Source organism: Clarias gariepinus, chromosome 14 (assembly GCF_024256425.1).
Source record: "Clarias gariepinus isolate MV-2021 ecotype Netherlands chromosome 14, CGAR_prim_01v2, whole genome shotgun sequence".
In the NCBI taxonomy this organism is placed as follows: Eukaryota; Metazoa; Chordata; class Actinopteri; order Siluriformes; family Clariidae; genus Clarias; species Clarias gariepinus.
The window spans coordinates 897,988-913,917 of NC_071113.1; positions in this window are offsets into that span (position 1 = coordinate 897,988).

Here is a 15,930-nt window from a genome sequence, read left to right on the forward strand (position 1 = left end):
TATTCAATATAAAAAAAAGTTATGATAATGGGATTAAGCGAAATTTACAACTTAACATGTAACAAAATATAAATGTTTTAAATTTATACATCAAAAAGTAAATAGAAATCAGTAACTATACTTGCAAACTAAATAAATACAGGCCTAAAATGTGAGTATGACCAAATAATAATAATAATAATAATAAAAATGAATACAGGCATTTCTAAATATTACAGTTTAAACAGATTTCATGTAAGTGATGTATTTTTAGGCACTGGGAAAATGGATGATATACAGAATGTTGGAACAGCAGCTTGTTGTAGTGAGATGTTGAATATGTTTATGAACACCACTGTTAGCTAGCTGACACACACTTTCAGTGTCTTTCCTGCACACCAACACAACTGAATCAGAAGCTCAGAGACCTAAACACAACCACAAACTAGCACTTGTCATGACTAAGCAGAGTAATGACAAAATAATTCGTTCACATTAATGCTCCTCTTTGCACCAACATATTTGCAGCATATTAATTGCACGCACACACAAAATGTACCTTCACTAATAGATTTTAATTACTTTCATGATTTAAAATAGTCAGTGGAATACACAATAATGAATAATGCAAAAGTTGATTTTTTACTATAAACAGGTGAAATTTTATTCACAGATCTGAAAAATACAAATCAGCTTCATTTGTATAGTGATTTTAACAATTTTCATTGTCATAAAGCAGATTTACAGAATAAAAAAATAGAAATAAGAGACAACAAATGAGCATCTCTACAAATACGGTAATTCTTAGATTCCAGTGTCTTTTGAACTCAAGCAAATCTTATTTAGGTTTGCAAAAGACCACACAAATTACCCTGTAAAGAAGTAAGGTCATCTTCTCTGATGAGTCGAGTTTTCAGCTTTGGCCAAGACCTGACCATCTTGTGGTTAGACAGATACCTGGCGAGGCCTACAAGCCACAGTGTCCTACACCAACTGTGACATGTGGAGGAGGATCTGTGATGATCTAGGCGTACTTCAGCAAGGCTGAAACTGAACAGCTTCCTCTTTTTAAAGGACACATGAATCAAGCCATATAGAAGGTTATCCTGAAAGAACATTTGCTTCTGCTCTGAGGATTGGTTTTCCTGAACAGGACAATGCTCAATACTACACAGCCAGATCAATCAAGGTGTGGATGGAGGACTGTTAGATCAAGTCCTTTTATGGACTGTTCAGACCGTCAGATATCCAGATCTGAACCTTATTTAAAACCTCTGCAATGTAATTAAGAGAAATATGCCATCAAACCAAGCTGAGCTACTTTGATTATTATTATTATAATTTTTTTTGCCAAGAGTGGCATAAACAGTGGCAAGACGGGTGGAGAACATGATAAGATTTATAAAAGCTGTGAATAGAAAAAAAAAAAACTTATTTGCTACTAGCATAAGTAAGTGTTAAAATTAGTAAAATGATAATAGACTTTAATTTGTTACTTTATTTGGGTTTATTTGAATAATGTACTTTTGAAAATATATACTTTAAAAAACTAAGATGTTTTTTATTCTTTTCTAGCTTTCCTCATGAATACAGCGCATGAAGTGATTTTTCCTACCAGAGTATTGTGCCTGATCCTTCTGATACTGGGGTCATTCCTGAATCTGATGTATATACCTTGGTTGGGTAAGAATTGTATCATTTGATTGCTTTCTATTAACAAATTCTTTTAAGGCACTTAATCTGGCATGTATCAGGAACTCCGTCTTTAGCCCCCTCATACCACTAAGACGAATTTGCCACCAACCTTCACCAACGTCAACCAAGTTGTTGCGGCCGGTAACAGTGCAGTTAATTTTTCAAGCGTAGGGACCCACATCAAGTTATTAATAATTTAAACAAATGTATAAGGACTTGTAAAAGATTGTCCAGTGAATTTTGACACAAAGCAATAACGAGGTGTTAGTGATATAATAACGTTACAATAGGGGGCTGTTAAATAATTTACTGATGTTCTACTGAGCCCTAAAGAATTGATAACGAAACCCTAACATCCCTCAAACATGAAGTGAAATTAAAATGATGCTACCGACTATTTCGATTTATTTCCAAGGTGTTATGGATATGATAATGACCTTAAATCACCCCATTAACGGATAGACGCCGACCTATAGACATTGGTGGAATGGGACATACGTACTGCCTGCACTCTCTGACATGTTCAGGTATACTGTGGCTGGAGTCCACCGGAATGAGGCGCCACCCCTTTGTTCTCTCCAAATGAAGAGAAAAAATATTTGTGTAATCGGTTTAAATTAATACACATTTATAGCTGTGTGAGGCACCAATCACACACAAAAGAAGGGATAATAATTGGAAGTCAAAATAGTGTTGTACATATCAAAAATATAATAAATCAACATTTAATGGCATTTACTGACTGCAGCAAAGTTACACACCAGCTGGAGCATTAAAGAGTGCGTGAGGGCAGTGACCGTATTATCCAATGAGTGAAATACATTTGAGTATTTACAGTATCAATAAAATATTTGCATTGAGTTTTATCATGTAGCAGTTTTTATATTCAGAAGACATTGAAAGCCTACAAACATGATTGAAAGCCTACAAACAAAGAGAAAATTGAACGTGTGCACAAGAGAGAGAGACAATCACAATCACACATGCACAGTCAATCTCACTTTATATTTTGTATTTTCATTTTTCCTATTTTTCCTTCTACACTTCTTTTGTATTAATAATGATTCTTCTTTGGCTCTACTTTCTCTATTTACTATTATTATTATTATCATCATCATCATCACTCATTCACTCATCGTCTGTACCGCTTTATCCTGTATTCAGGGTTGTGGGGGGCCTGGAGCCTATCCCAGTAGGCTTACATTTACATTTACATTTGGGCATTTGGCAGACGCTCTTATCCAGAGCAGTTTATATACATCTGAGCAGTTGAGGGTTAAGGGCCGCGCTCAAGGGCCCAAGAGGGGCAACTTGGTGGTTGTAGGGTTCGAACCTGGGATCTTCCGAACCGTAGTCCAATGCCTTAACCACTGAGCTACCCCTGGCCCTGGCTTGGGGCACAACCCCGCGAACTTGGACAGGGTGCCAATCCATCACCGGGCACACACACTCTCACACAAACTCACGCTAAAGAGAATTTGGGAATGCCATTTAGCCTAATCTGCATGTTTTTGGACTGTGGGAGGAAACTGGACCCAGATGAAACCCACCAAGCACGGGGAGAACATGCAAACTTCATACACACAGAGGCAGGAATCTAACCTGTCCCCTTAGGGGTTCTAACCACTAAGCAACCATGCCGCCACATTATTATTATTATTATTATTATTATTATTATTATTATTACCGTCACATTTTGCTTTTTGCTTTCCTTCTTCAGTAATTTTTATCCTTAGTGCCTCTTTGTTTGACTGCACAGTTAAATGCGTGCATATACTGTATTTTTAATCTATTTGTTTGTTATTTTGTGACTTGATTCTGAGCTTTGGCAGTACAAGTGTATGAAGGAACCGTCATACACGCTCTTTGTTCCACGACTCCTACATGACTTCTGCGTTTCACATAACTGTGTGTGTGTTTTGTTAGATTCTCTCTTAATCAAGTCTGTTAGCCCTATTTATTTTCTCATGAATGAAATAGTGATGCAGTGTTTTGTGTCTAATTAAACTCAATGCAGATATTGTAATTTTCTTTGCCCCTATAGGTTATACAGAACCTGAGTCATGTAGGGTAAGGTGTATAATAGACAATGCCCTGGGCTGCGCGGTGGGAGCGTCAGCTGGAATTTTTTTTAACATGCACCAAATTTACGACGCCAACAAACATGACAGAATTCAGACAGAGCCCAAAAGAGGCTGTAAGGAGCTGTTACCGACCTCTGCTGATCTCTCCAGTGGTTGGTGCAAATTTGGTAGCAAATTCGGCTGAGTGGAATAGCGGTATTAGGGAATCTGAAGGAGTATTTTTAATGTTAATGTTCACCTGGTCTTATATAAAATTTCAGAGTTTCAGAGAATGCTAAGATATATTAAGATATACTGAAATATACACAAGTTTTATTTACACATTGGGGAAAAAAAGGCAAATGGGTTGGCAGGTTGAATTGTAGCTGGTTAACATCTGCAGAACTTTCCGTTTGTTAAAGTAAAAATGGGTTAATAGCAGTGGGCTGCAAATTAAGTATTATTCAGATTATAAGATTTAATACAACACTGATTTATGTTCCAAGCTTAGAGACATTCAGAAATGTGTGCAAGTGTATGTGTACAATTTATATCTTGCCGTTGTTGTAACAATTACGCATGCGGTTCGCATGTTTATATAAGAAAGCAGTTTTATAGTTGCAGAACTCACCGTGATGACTTTTTATTTTTCAATACAGCATGGGTTGCAGAAGATTATCATGAAATGGATTGGGCTTTCCTTGACACAGAAGTGATCAATCTGGAATGTATACTAGCTATTATACTGATGTATAAAGAATTCTTCGGTAAGTAATCCATTTTGTTATTAATTATTGTCTTGCTTATTGTCCTAATATTCCAGTGATATATTTTGTTGACCCGCCTTTTGCTTTGACTTCAGCACGCATTCGCCACGTCATTGTTTTGATAAGCTTATGTAATGTCACAACATTTATTTCCAGCCAGAGTCGCATAAATGTCTCTCCAAGATCTTGTATTGTTAATAGGAGAGTAAGACTACTACATAAAGTCTTTTCCAGCAGAACCCAAAAGATTCTCAATGGGGTTAAGTTCTCAGTTTTAGGACTTAATTTTATTGCTGCATAATGTTGCTGAGCCTAGACCTGAGCAACTGAAGCAGCCACAGATCATAACGCTGGGGTTTCTGAGGGATCATAGCCCATTCATCATGGGCAATGACCTCTAGTTCAGTAAGATTCTTGGGTTTGCATACTGCAACTGCTTTTTTCAAATACCATCAAAGATTTTTCAATTGGATTCAAGTCAGGCGACTGTGATGGCCACTCTATAACCGGCCAGGACTTTGAAGTATGCTTGGGAGCATTATCATGTTGTTACCAACTTAATTGTTAGCTAGCATCAGGTAGTTAATAAACTAAACTAATAAGTTCTCTTGGTTCAGCATTGAACTAAGGCCACTACCTACTGTTAGCTAGAAAGCATACAGGGCTAACGAACATATACATACTGTAGCTAACATAACAGGTTTTACAAAGGCAGTGGTTTGAAAGAAAGTGGTCAGGCAGGAATGAAGTGGATAGAGAAGAAGAAAGTTGTGACATTTATAGCCAGCATAATAAATGCAACACATGAAGTCAAGTCAATAACAGAGGGTACAGATAGTGTCCAAGAAGAACAATCCAGGTTAAAATAGGCTTTGAGATTTCAAAACAATTTTAAGCAGTAAAAATTAGATTCAAAATTAACTTGAAGAGAGCATGCTGGAAATGTGAACTAAAAGTGCAAGAAGTTAACAGATGCCATGAGGTGTTTAGTAGACTGGGGAGCTAGCTTTAACACACTAAAGCAAATACAGTATATGTGGCAGTAATAGAAACATTTTGACTATGAATGTATTGTCCATGGCTCAGCAGCAAATAAAACTGTGATAGCAAAGCTAGATACAGTTCAAGCCCAGGCACGAAGAATATGTACATGTGCGGTCAAAACCTCCCCAGCGTGTGTGATCCAAGTACCCAACTTAAAATTCCATCAGAATTGCGAAGGAAGCAGTTGATGACCAACTATTGGATTAATTTAAGGTGACATATACTGTATTTCTGGGAAAGAATGATGTGGCTATTGGAAACTCCAAAAATAGATCTAGAGCTGCTCTGCGATAAAAACAAGGAGAAGACAGAGAAAGACTGGGCAGAGATTTTTGCAGATGGATCAAAGGATCTACAGACAGGGGCAACATGATCAGGAGCAGCAGCTGTGTCACTAAAAGGTCAAATTGAAATTAATAAGAGAACGTCAAATTACTCAAACGTGTGCATGCTAGAGCTGTACGCCATAATTCTGCATGATTCAGTATTACCTATGTAGCGTTTTAACGTTATAATGACAATGAAAAGCTGCCGGCATTCTCCACCATAATATATAGGTAGAGTTTTAACATAATAATGACCATGAATAGTTTCCGGCATTCTTCATCATTAATACGTAGGGTTTACATAATCAAGACAACGAATGACGGTTGCATTGTCCACCAATAAATATAGACATTTTAATGTGGACACAATGCCAACGCATCCGTCATCATTAATAAGTAATTTTTATTTCTGGGTCAGAGTTGTATCGAATCTTTAACGATTTGGTTTAATTTGATTAATTGAATCAAAATTTATAACGTACACTATATTGACTACCCGTCCAGCGTTTAGCACAATTTAGTGTATCTTACCAGTTCTGGTTATCACATGGCCAACGGCTATAACACAAAATCTAGTATTTAGCAATTTATGAGCAAGGTAACACGATCTGGGCAAATGTTTAGACTTTAAAATACATGACCAAGACAACAGTACTTTATAAAGAAACGAGAATTTATTTGACTAATCTACGATACATGAAATTACACTACTTGAACGCACGCGCACACACACACACACACACACACATACACACAAACAATTTGGCAAGTGAAAATGAATGAAGTTATTCTAGTACTGGTTACTAGATCAACGAAAGTCACAAGAGCAGAGTCTTGGGTTCAATCTTACGGTTTAGTTATGAAACGAGCACCAACTTCAGCAAGGTATGCAGCATTGTTTGTTTACTTGCGTTACGTTTCGTTCTCATCCTTTGGTTCACCTCCAACGAAGGGAATCACGTCGTTGCTGATTGGTTGCTGCGCTGTTGTAGATATGACGTCAGTCGGGAAAGCCCTTCGGTGAGGCGTTGGTTGCCTGGTTACCGATGGCTGCGCTCTGAAACTTCTCCTAAGGTTTCCTTCGTTGCAGGACTTTGGAGTTCAATCAGCAGATTAATCAAACATATACACAGGAATAATAGGAACTGAGTAAATATATGTAAATACGTTTTGCCCTACTGGCACACTTTAAAGATGTTTAAAATAGTGTCCATGCCGTATGCCTTTGTTCATGGAAAGGCATGTCTTCCAGAGGTCAAGAGACTGTCCAGGTGTGATGAGGCCTCTTCCTCCCCAGCTTGGGGTGGAGCTGTAAAGCTGTCTTCTTTGTTTACCGGATCGCCGATTTACACCCTCAGTTTTGGGGTCTACTTCAAAGCATCTGGCCTTGTGGAGTTTCTTAGTTTTACAGACGTCCCCCTTAAGATAGCAAACCAGATAAGGTTATCAGGATGGTGCCATGCATGCTGGAAGAGGGTGTTCAGGAATGTGATCCATTGACTGTTCTCTCTATGGGAGCCCTGTTATTCGCTACATATCCCCCTTTTTGCTCGGTGAAGTTCCATTCGTGAACATCAGCGGGCACTGGAAGTAGAAACATAGAGAGAGAGAACAGGCACACACAAGACACAAACAACACCTCCATAACCAACTGAATCATGGTGCATAACCTAGTTACCTCGTATGGTCTGGTTACGAACACTTAAAACGACATGGGGTGCTTTTGGCTAGGCTTTATCCCAAATTGGGTTGTTTCGATTGGCTGACAACGATTTACTTTCACTTTGGGTGGAAAGAGTCAACCTAATTTTTGGGAGCTGTACTCAAGCTTGGTTAAGATAATTCCCTGATCAAAGAAAGAGAAAACGCAGGGGGAAAAAATAGACAAACACAAAGAGAAAGGGCCACAAGGACACAAATAGGTTGAGGAAACTAAACTAGTGTCGCATGTGTGGAGCAACTCCTCTCTACCAGAGGTTGGGCCTAGCAGTGCAGACAGAGGAGGGTGATTAGGTGTTTGTTTACAAAAGTGAATAAAATATCTGTATGTACCTTCCTAGAAGGACCAAAGTATGTTACTGTGGTGAAAGGTATACGACAGTTGATCTGTGTCAGTGGTCTGTTCTTCCCCCCTTTTCAGTTTGGAACAACTCTTTAATCATCCTGCTCATCAGTTCTTAAAAGTCTTGACATTGGTGATGTCTTCAGCTCATTTGTGGCTTGGGCTTGAGCTGGATTAGCTTAGACTTTTGACTAGTTTCTTTGTTGAATCATTGTTCTGATTCAAGGTCAGAAATCTTTGTTGAGAGCTTCCCGGAGCAGATGGTAGTCAGTCTTTGGGTGAGCTGCACACTTTAGGTCGCTGCACACTTTTGGTAGCTGCACACTTTAGGGCTGTATGTTGTTCAAAGCCAGAGTTTACCTTGGTCAGTGATGTGGAGTCTCTTTTCTAGATGGAGATCACTTTTCATACATAAGTCTGGAAATCTTGGCTGCCTGGCAGACGTGGCATAAATTTATTAAGGTGCCTGGCGAGTTGGTCAAGTTCTGCGCCATGCGATGCTCTGTGGCTGGAGGGAGCAGGTTCCCAGTGTTCTGCCATGAGGTAGGGTTCTTTGAAGGGGGCTGGGGGATGCGTCGCCCCGCCCGTCGCTTCTTCCACTACGTATCGGTCCAAGAACAGGGGACCTGGTCCTGCTCAACAGGGTTAAGATGCATGCATGTCGTTACCTTGACGGATAGTGGCACCATTCACAGGCGGGCTTGAGTTCCTCGGTGACGCTGTAGGACTCTTCTTTGCTATGGTCCATCTGTCGCATGAGGTAGCTGAGCTCGTTCCTTGCTTGTCCAGGTGAGTTTTGAGGGCTTTAATTCTGCCATTTTTCTCCCTGGGGTCAGACGTGGCCTTTTCTAGTAGCTCTTTTGCATACTGCAGCCTGTCGGAGAGATCAGCGTAGTTTGCCTTGCCTTGTTCACTTTCACGTGTAGTAGTTGCCAGAATTGCTTGCAGCACAGTGATTTTCACTTTGTCCTGCTCTACCTCGTCACCCCCTTTCTGTCGCTCCTGAGCTTCCAGTTTCAGTTGCTTGATGCGTTGTTGCACACGCCAGCTCCTGCTGTAGATAGGCGGCGTGCCTGTTGCGCAGCATTAATGCGACAATGAGTGTGTGACATAAGGAGCCGGTGATGTTGGACAGTTCATTGGGACTATAGCACTGACTTGGGTCTTGTCTCATACGGCTCGTTAAGTTGTCATCTAGCTGGTCTGGCGTCTGGTACTTTAGTGTTTCGGCAGCCTTAGGTAGGAAGCTGTCGGTTGCAACACTTGTCCATGTCTTCAGATCTTTTTAGCGACTGACAGGTCTGTGGTGCGAGACATGTTTTGATGGGGTTCTAGAACCACGACTGACACAGATGTGAGAGAAAGAAACAAAACAAAAAGCAAGAGAGAAAGAAAAAACAACAAACACAGCAAACAGATGTTTAAGTGTGGGCTACTGCCGAGTGTGGTTCTCTGTGACTGTGGTCCTCTGGTGGGCATGCTACTAACTGGGAGTTTCTGTGGAAAGAGCTAGTGAACACACAGTTAGCATGGCTAGAGAACCGATGCAGAAAAGAACAACAACACAGAGCAAGGGATAGAGTAGTCATGGTAATTTTCTACTTTCCTATAAGAGGAGGTTTCTTTTTTTTGTGTAAGGAAAGGTTAGAGCTAATGTTAAGCTGAGGAAAAACAAACAGAAACCGCATTTCTGTGGCAGAATAAGTTCAATACCAAATTTTGTTTTTCATTCCCCCTTTTGTTTTATTAAGTTCGATTTGGAAGGGTGCTCCTAAGTAAAGGGGTTTCAAGATGGGGATTTCTCAGTATGTGATTGTTATTTAAGATTTCCTCTAGGCGAAAGAAACAATAACAATGACAGTATTGGTTAACTCAGCATTAGGGTTGGCAACCACACACAGATTGAAACACTTTTAAACGCGTCTTCAAAATTTTATGGACGGTTTCCTAGTTGACCTGCTTTAACCTTGGCTAGGTAGGATCCCAGCACGAAAAGGGTAGGTACGGTGAGAGTCGGGCGCCTTTGAACTTAAGAATTCACGCTTCAACAATATGTAACGTTTCTACCGTTCTCTGCTTTTGTGACTTTCACAGGTACGATCCTAGAATAGCAGCAGTAGTCAAACCAGGAGAAAAACTGAGGAAAAGAGAAAAAGAAAGTGTGGGGTTTCCTACTAATGTGAGGACACTTAACAGGGTTGACCAAGTTAGTTAAAACTGGGTGACAAAAGCCCTGGTGGATAATGCAAAAACTCTTAAATTTGAATTTCAAATTATGAATTATAGCTAATTATTGAGCATTAATTAGCACTAGAATTGGTAGGAGCTATTTGTTATTAACGCCATTGATCGTCTATCATTAAATTAGAGACCCGACTATCTAATTAAAATTACTTAATTTAAAAGAATTTTAAAATAATAATGATAGTCGATGATCAATTTTTAAAAGATGTTTATCATCAAAATCATATAAGTAGTTACAGTTACAGTGTACAATGAACACCGAATCTGTAATAATTTATGAAATTAAATTAAAGCTTTAGATTAAAACAATTAGACCATGATCAACATTCCAGGATGTCATCAAAATCAATGAAAGTAATTTTGCTTAATCCTTTGAGTATAGGTAAGACCTCAAGAGGGGGTCAGAAGAGAAAAAGGAAAAAGACCCACTGGTGTGAATTAAAGTTGGGTGTAACGAGGTTAGGTCACTAACATCTTTCGAACAGTGCATTCACAACTGAAAGATGCTATGTGCTAACCGCTAGCCTCAAATGCTACTAGCACAGATGCTACATGCACACAGGCTACAATGTAAACGCACTAGGTTTGCTAACTGACGTAGCTCATGCTAGACTTTGTTTACACTGGTATTAAATAGCGCGAGCGGACTGCGCTTGCGCACTTAAAGGTTATCCCGGAAGAGATCGTTTAGAGTTTCCGGGTCACAGTCGTCGCTATGGTTACGTCGCTATGGTTACGTACACTTAAACGAGCATGCTAGTTCAACAGTTATGGGTGATCAGTGACAATGGCAGCGCATTTAACAATGAACAACCCGAACAACCCTAGTTAGCTCTTTATAGCTGCACGACGTCAACTCCACTCGTTAAAGTAGGGCACACACATGGTACTACATTTAACACAACAATGTTTGTCAGACAAACATACCGACATTAAACACAAAAACAAACGTGGCTTTTAACCGCACATTTTACTTAAGTGAATTTGCACGTGGAACATCGCACAAGCAGATTCACTATTGAGACAAATTAGCTGCACAAAGGTGTGTGTGGCAGGGTTTCTTCGCTGCATACACACTAAGAATTACAAACAGGGTTTCTTCGCTGTTTGTTACACACTAATTTGACTTTAGGGTTTGTGCAAATTAGCTGCACAAAGATGCGTGGCAGGGTTTCTTCGCTGCCTACACACTTACAATTAAAAACAGGGTTTCTTCGCTGTTTTTATGATAATATAAGGCCTTTAAAAGATGATAAGAGGAACATCGCTCAAATCAATCTTTATCGCAGTGAAGGAAGATTTCTTCGTTCCAACAGGCGATTTTGATAATATTAAAATGTAAAGAGATTTCTTCGTCTTTACAGTACAAGTTTAATATTATAAACTGCAGTTTACTTGAACATATAGCTAAGCTTGAAAATGGAACAAGCATCTCGCGCTCGCTATGAAGGCCTTTAAAAGATGATAGGAGGAACATCGCTCCAATCAATCTTTATCGCGGTGAAGGAAGATTTCTTCGTTCCAACAGGCGATCTTTATAGTATTAAAATGTAAAGAGATTTCTTCGTCTTTACAAGTTTACTTTAACCATTAACCATGACTAAATGTCGGACAAATAGTGGCTGTTAAAGTACAATACTAAAGGTGGTTTTGAACCATCCAATCACGAAAGTAAGTTCGTGTTGCATTTCATTCATTTACACAGTTGTGTGCCGGGAGACAAGTACGTATACAGTATCGCAAAAATCTGTTTCTCCGCCTCTAATCTATTTCTGGACAATTAAAGAGATACAGTAAACGGTCTTGGTTTTATGGATTTTTAAGCCAAACAATGCCCGCATTCTCCACCATAATATATGTAGCGTTTTAACGTTATAATGACAATGAAAAGCTGCCGGCATTCTCCACCATAATATATAGGTAGAGTTTTAACATAATAATGACCATGAATAGTTTCCGGCATTCTTCATCATTAATACGTAGGGTTTACATAATCAAGACAACGAATGACGGTTGCATTGTCCACCAATAAATATAGACATTTTAATGTGGACACAATGCCAACGCATCCGTCATCATTAATAAGTAATTTTTATTTCTGGGTCAGAGTTGTATCGAATCTTTAACGATTTGGTTTAATTTGATTAATTGAATCAAAATTTATAACGTACACTATATTGACTACCCGTCCAGCGTTTAGCACAATTTAGTGTATCTTACCAGTTCTGGTTATCACATGGCCAACGGCTATAACACAAAATCTAGTATTTAGCAATTTATGAGCAAGGTAACACGATCTGGGCAAATGTTTAGACTTTAAAATACATGACCAAGACAACAGTACTTTATAAAGAAACGAGAATTTATTTGACTAATCTACGATACATGAAACTACACTACTTGAACGCACGCGCACACACACACACACATACACACAAACAATTTGGCAAGTGAAAATGAATGAAGTTATTCTAGTACTGGTTACTAGATCAACGAAAGTCACAAGAGCAGAGTCTTGGGTTCAATCTTACGGTTTAGTTATGAAACGAGCACCAACTTCAGCAAGGTATGCAGCATTGTTTGTTTACTTGCGTTACGTTTCGTTCTCATCCTTTGGTTCACCTCCAACGAAGGGAATCACGTCGTTGCTGATTGGTTGCTGCGCTGTTGTAGAGATGACGTCAGTCGGGAAAGCCCTTCGGTGAGGCGTTGGTTGCCTGGTTACCGATGGCTGCGCTCTGAAACTTCTCCTAAGGTTTCCTTCGTTGCAGGACTTTGGAGTTCTGGCACGAAGTCTCGTTGAGAGTTCTTGAAGAGCGGATGACGCCTGCAGCAGCGGCGCAAAGCCCGAGCTGCTTGGAAGATGTTGTAGGTTGCAGTTGTGATGATAACTTCTCTTCTTCCTCTTATTACTGTGGACTTCCTGAGGGTTTTTGTCCCTTGGGGGTCAGTCCGTCCCACAGGTGATTCCTCCAATCGGATGTGATTGCAGGGCTTAGCCACGCCTCACGTGGTTCCTCCTTCTGTGCATAAATTAGCCAGGTGTTTCGGCTGTCACGTGTGACCCATCCGGTTGGAGTTTTTAATACTTTATAAGAAGTAATTTTGCATGAGCTCTGTTCAAGCTACCAATTACCCATGTTTACCAACATTCTTGAAATAAAGCCAGCTTGAGATTGACACCAAACATTACATATCTTACCCACTCATTCCTTTCTTTATCTAATAAAAAGGTTTGTAAATGCTGATTACACCTTTAAAGTTATGCAGATTAATCAAACATATACACAGGAATAAAAGGAACTGAGTAAATATATGTAAATACGTTTTGCCCTACTGGCACACTTTAAAGATGTTTAAAATAGTGTCCATGCCGTATGCCTTTGTTCATGGAAAGGCATGTCTTCCAGAGGTCAAGAGACTGTCCAGGTGTGATGAGGCCTCTTCCTCCCCAGCTTGGGGTGGAGCTGTAAAGCTGTCTTCTTTGTTTACCGGATCGCCGATTTACACCCTCAGTTTTGGGGTCTACTTCAAAGCATCTGGCCTTGTGGAGTTTCTTAATTTTACAGACGTCCCCCTTAAGATAGCAAACCAGATAAGGTTATCAGGATGGTGCCATGCATGCTGGAAGAGGGTGTTCAGGAATGTGATCCATTGACTGTTCTCTCTATGGGAGCCCTGTTATTCGCTACACCTATCAGGATGGGGACAGTCAGAAAGCATCGAGAGTTTATTTTTTTTATTCTAAATGCATACACTGAAAAAAATGGCCAAGGAAAAATGATCAGATATATGTAAATTCCAGCTCACACTGATTTTCAGAGATCCAGCCCCCAAAATTTTTTGGACTAAGTCCAGAGAGCTCTGTTATAGATATATTGGTTCAGAATTGGATCATGTTTCGGCTGGTACCTCCTTTGTTAATACCTTGGTATTGATTATTAGGTGCCATTATCAGTTCTTTTTTTTATATTATTTTTTTGGATTTTTCCCAGATTTTCTCCCTAATTTAGTCGTGGCCAATTCCTCCCCATCACTAAAGGGCTCCCACATTAAAGCTACTACTACCACTTAGCTGGGAGGGCCGAAAACTCTCACGTGTTTCTTCCAAACCACGTGACGCCAGCCGACCGCATCTTTTTGATCTGCTCGCTCATGTACAGTTTGGGGCAGAGTAACACACTCGGAGGACAGCGCTATCCGCTCCTTTCGCTTCCGTGATTGGCTTTAGAGCCGTGATTAATGTGGGAGCACTAAGTACCTCTCATCTCTAAGTACCCCTCTAAGTGAACTCGGCCAATCAGCTCTCTCTAGACCTCCGGCTGCCAGAGGTTACAGCATCATCCGGGGATCGAACTCGCGATCTCCGGATGATAGGGCGAGCACTTTACCACTGCGCCACTCAGAGGCCTCACCATTATCAGTTCTTAAGCATTGGTATCGAATCCTTACCTGTTCTGCAGCATTCAGGAGCAAAAAAATTTTGACCTTAGAGAGGTCAAGGTCAGTGCAGATGAAGGGTTGAAAGATTTTCCTTGTGACTTATTTTGTTGACTTTTCATTTAGATAGTACTTCTGGCTAGTTTGGCAGGTAGTGTGGGGACTTCATGAATATACTGGACACCGGTAGGTGAGTAAAGAGAGCCTTGCTTGAATGCGGAAATGCAGGAAGTCAGGGTGTTTTATAAATTCATCCTACCCATGAATCCGTCCTACATACGCTCACTGCGCATACGCAAACAAGTTTTTGCATATTTCTCTAATTTTGCGGAATGCACTTAACTCCATGTTGCTAGTGGAATCTTGCGGTTAGTGTTCAATCTTGCAGTGAGTATAGATGTGGCTCGTCTGTGTCTCCTAGCAGGATTAGCCTCTAGGAGAATTAGCCTTTTGTGTGTTTACGCTCGTGTGTAAGTAACCTCTCTTACATGTTTAGTTCTTAGTCTGTATAAATACTAACCATTGAACTACTAACCTGCTTAGATCCTAGTCTGTTTAGTCTCTTTGTCTGTTTAGATCTTAGTCGGTTTAAGAATTAGTCTGTTTAGCTACCATTTAACTTAACAGCTAATGTGCATAACAGGTAAAAGGCCTAGCCAAGTCTGTCTTGTGTGTTTAGTCCCTTGCATGTTTAGTCCCTTGTGTTTAGTCCTCAAGTCTGTTTAGGGGTTATGGTGGCCTGAGTGGTATTTGTCCATTGAAAAAAAAAGTTTAAACTTTTACATGGTTTATTTTTATAGGCCATATAGTTTTACATATATTTATCATTAATATGTATGCTGATGTTTAAAAATGAAAAATAAAATGTTGTTGTAATTGTTAAAAAAGGAAATTTTATTAGGCAGTACTAGTCTGGTATTTCTAGTTTACAGTGTGGCAACATACTCGCTGTTTGATCCTTCTGAACAAATGGGAATAGCCAACTTTTCAGAAAAGCCAATTTTGAAAGTGAGAAAAAAAGAAAAATACTGATTATAAAGTGGGCTTGTGCTGCATGTATGATTGTGATTCTCCCTATGTCTCTCTCGCGCACACATGCAATTTTCACTTAATTTTGTTTATTAGTCATGGAGTGTCTTATGAATATGAAATGTCTTACATGATTAAACTTAATGCTGATAGTTTAATGTAACTGTATTCAGTATATTCAAATAAATATTGCAAAGGGAAGGTTGTAGTTATTAGCAAGGATAGAGTGGATTACAGTACAGTTGGTTTTATGTTTGAAATTTCTATAGCAAAAAAGTTAT